This window comes from Dipodomys merriami, unplaced genomic scaffold, assembly GCF_024711535.1.
Source record: "Dipodomys merriami isolate MVZ:Mamm:240054 unplaced genomic scaffold, mDipMer1.0.p SCAF_1178, whole genome shotgun sequence".
NCBI classification, from domain to species: domain Eukaryota; kingdom Metazoa; phylum Chordata; class Mammalia; order Rodentia; family Heteromyidae; genus Dipodomys; species Dipodomys merriami.
In genome coordinates this window covers 175,158-179,685 of record NW_027202469.1, presented here as the reverse complement: position 1 = coordinate 179,685, position 4,528 = coordinate 175,158, and the positions used below count along the sequence as shown (strand labels likewise).

Sequence of the window (4,528 nt, the reverse complement as noted above, 5' to 3'; positions counted from 1 at the left end):
AGAATGTTTCAGAAATACCTAGAAAAACACTTTGGGACTAGCGAGTTAACACAATAAATACAGCAGCAGTGTAAAATATCTTCTAGATTAGAGGAAAACAATACTTACTGTTTTTTTTATTATGTGAATTCAGAAGACCAAGAACAGTTAGAAGGTATCACAAGTTTATACCGAAGACATTGCATTGATACTTTTTATATACTAATATATATTCTAAACCTAATTATTTATGTTCCAATCTATTTATGGGAGTAAATTTCAATTTATTTGTTAAATTATCAATTAATTCTAGTAAGGTTCACTGCGTGAAATTTAAGATCAGCACATATAAATATAAAATATATAAGTATATATAATATAAGAAATTGTTATGCATTGTTCTGTTGTGGTTAGGGTATCAAAGGCAACTGTGCTTTAAAGTATTATTCCATTATCTCTACCTCAGTTTTTGGTAGAATTAAACATAGAACCTTACTATTTGTAAATTTACAGCCTAGAGGCAAGAGGAAACACTTTGATTAAAACATTACCAAATTAAGTCCTAATATCCGGGAGAAACATATGGACTTCTCCAGGAGCTATGGAAATATTTGTTGATAGAAAGTCAGTAGTGTAAGTTCCTGCCTGGTTGGATGGTAGACTGGCCAGGATATTAGGTAAACATGCATATGAACAATTTTTTCACCTTCTTGGCTTTAGCTACTTTTGAAATGATAGGTATAATAAACAATTATATTTTGATAAAATACCTTCTATTCTGAACAATTCGGTCTGAAGTGTTCATCTCTCTATGAACCCTTGTAACTGTAACTAAGATTAGTTTTGTTCCAGTAAGACAATCTATGCTGTCAGGGTAAGATGTTCTGGTTGGTCTGTTCCTACATGGAAGAAGGGTAAAGGTTCAGGAAGACATTTGTACCACTGCGACCTCATTTAGGAAATTTTAAGCTGCAGAAATTTAGAAGTAGCTTTTAAGCAAGGCTTACTTTGAATCCATTAGCTCCACAAAGTTAACTCAGTTGTTAAGTAAGTACTTGAAAAGCCATCAGCTTTGGATTTAGCTATAAAGGCTTCAAAATATGATCAAATTTAAAATGAAAACGACAAAATAGTCATTGACAAAAAATTGCAAATGTGAGTAATCGAGCAAACAATGTAAGTTTTTCCCACTATACACAGAAATTTAGAGAAATAAGATCAATAGCATTTTAGGGACAATAAGGGTTCCTTGTTACAAATAGGCAACCAAGGATATATGCCTGTATAAAGATTGCATCATTAACTACTTAAATTTAGAGGATACTACATGCTTCAGCAGCAGGTCTACCCAAATGACAACAATACAGAGATTAACATGGCACTTGCAGAAGGATGATACAATAATTCGTGAAATATTCCATATTTTTCATTCTACAAATGCAAGAAATGACAAACAGTTATTAAAAAGTTGATTACAAAAACACAAGTGTAACAATACATGTAATTCATAGAATTAAAGGTTAGTTTGACATCAGTGTATTAAATCTTCACCTTAGAAAGGCCCTTACATAGCATAGCCTTTACAAAACTTGAATTTTTTATATGGAATGTAATCTGAAAGGACGCATTTATTAATGAATCTATATATTATAAAACAATGTAGACTTCAAAGTATTATATCTAGAAGATAATGAAATAGATTATGGACTCTATACAAACCTAGATATACTTTTTTTTTCAGACAAGCACCAGGAATAACTTTAGTTTCTATACTATACAACAGATAAGTTAAAATTTTAAAAAAATGACAAGCTCTGCAGAAATCATTATAGATGCATACAATCAACTCTTGAATACATTTTGACATCAAAGTGAGGCAATTCACGTGGAAGAATACCATGGAATCCATGAATTTTTAAATTAAGATATTGCTGTTGCTTTTTATTATCAAAATATTTTGTAGGGACACAAAGGATGGAATGGCACCTTTGAAATTTAAGAAACTTAACCAAACCATTACTACATAAGAGAATAATTTGTACAGCTTTCCACAACTTCAAAGAGGTAGTGATACATACTTATCCTTTTGGCAATATCAAATGCAGTTTCTTCCAAGTTGTTCTTCAGACCCGGTTTGATACAATGGTTCAACAGAAGGAGATAGAACATATCTTTGCTATTTCTATTCCCAGCAGCAAGATGCAAGGGCGTCAAGATGCCATTAGTTTGGGGATTGGTATCTGGATCATGATGAATTAAGAAAGAATCCATTCTGGTATTATTCCATATATAAGTACTATGCAGGGGTGCCAAGTCATTCACAGTTATTGCATGAATATCTGCCTTGAGCTACCAACTCATGGACAATATCTATATGTCCACTCTAGGCTTCCCGATGAAGAGGGGTATACTTATCCTCATTCCTGGTATTCATGTGAGTGGCCTTTTGGGAAAGTAGTCTCTGCACTGCAGTAAGCCGATTAATTTCGGCATCCCAAAGAAGAAATTTGCTTGCATTCTTCTCCATTATTTTATTGCAATTGATACCATTCCTCACGTTTTCATCTTGTTCCTTGTCTTCATCAGAATTGCCTAACCAGAGAATTTGAGTACTAGTGTGAATGAGGTGTCCATGTATATCCCCAATAGTTCACGTTGGTTGAACTGGTCAGAAAAATCCGGTGAATTTTCTGCATGTTTTTCCACCATGATTTATTTTCTCTTTTTCCATTTTTACTATTTTAAATTATTCTAACTGGAGAGTAGGAAATTGATAGAGAGCAGAGGAAAGACTTTCCTCTGTATTCAAATGAAAAGAATGAAAATGAGGACCAGTGGTGTCTTCATGTGCAGCTTATTCTAGAAATGAGAAAAGAGGAAACAATGCCTTCTACGTAAATGATTTGGGAAATACAATGATATAGTGTAAGAGAACTTACTATTCAATATATGAGCTTTAAGAGCTTTCTAATACATTCATTATTTATTGGTACTCAGCATTAGAAAAAATGTATAATGCAGTAGTAAAATAAAAGTCCTTTGCATGACTACTTAAATTACTTTTTTTTGTTTGGTTTTGTTTTGTTTTTATTGTGAAAATACTGTACAGAGGGGTTACAATTACAGGGGCAAGATAGTGAGTACATTTCTTATCAAGCATTTTAGCCTCCTCCTTTGTTTACCTTTCCCATCCCTTCCAGCCTCCCCCAGTCTCCCCACCCACTCCCTCCCCCCACCAAAGTTGTAAAGTTCGTTTTCAACGTGACAACGTGTACTTCTCATTGTGGCAACGATCCACTTGTATCCTTATTTAAGCGACTTATTTTTCCCCTTCCCTTCCACAAATTATACCGACATCAAATACAGTGAAAGCAAGGGGTACACTATGGGGGAGGGACATACAAAGCAACAAATAATCTTATAAATACGTTAGAAACAAATGCATGAAAGAAAAAAATATTTAAATACATATCTTTGGGTTCATTTTCCTAACTTCACCTTATCTGATCTTTTTTGCTTGACTCATACATATACTAGCTATTGCAAATAAGGGAAACCATGGGACCTATGTTTCTTTGGGCTTGGCTTACTTCACTTAATATAATTTTTTCCAAGTCTTTCCATTTCCTAAAAAATGGGGCAATGTCATTCTTTCTGATGGAGGCATAGAATTCCATTGTGTATATATTCCACATTTGCTTGATCCATTCAACTACCGAGGGGCATCTGTGTTGCTTCCATCTGGGCTGGAAAGGTGGCTCAGTGTTAGAGTGCTTTTCTTGCAGCTTACTACAGTGCGGAGACTAATTTCCAAAAAGGCCACTCATATGAATGCTAGGGCTGATGATGAGTATACTCCTCTTCCTCAGGAAGCCTAGAGTGGACACTTTGACATTGTCCATGAGTTGGTAGCTCAAGGCAGATATTCACGCAATTACTGTGAATGTCTGGACACCCCTGCACAGTGCTTATATGTGAAACGTATTGCAACAGTACACACACACACACACACACACACACACACACACACACACACACACACACACACACACACATCAGATTTCTTCTTAAGTATTTTTTGTGTATGGTCTTAAGAAGAAATTTACATTACTAACTTGAATTTCTGACAGAACAATATAATCACTATACATCTTGCTTCTATACACTCAATATTAAATTGCTATCCAAGTATGTGCAATAGATAAGTATAGGAAAAAGTAGGAGCCACAGTGTTGGCTCATGTCTTTATTCCGAGATAATCAGAAAGACTAAATTTGATGATTTTGGTTTGAAACCAGACCAATAAAAAAACGTCCATTAGATTCTGGTTTGAAAGTAACCAGCATAAGCTAGAAATGGAGCTGTGGTACAAGCAATATAATGCTAGCCTTGAAAAAACTAAAAAAAAAAAACAAAAAAAAAAAACAAATTCTGGGACAGAGCTAGGCCCTGAGTTCAAGCTCTAGTATTAGTATTTAACTAATGAAAGAATGAATTAGTTAAATAATTACCTAAAATAAATTAAGTGGTCACATGTTGAGGGGCAGAT

General features: G+C 34.2%; 1 pseudogene; it reads left to right on the top strand.

The window, feature by feature from the left end:
• Nucleotides 1-1,306: 1,306 nt before the first annotated feature.
• LOC138822923 (U6 spliceosomal RNA) lies at nucleotides 1,307-1,406 on the top strand (annotated as a pseudogene).
• The last annotated feature ends 3,122 nt before the right edge of the window (nucleotides 1,407-4,528 follow it).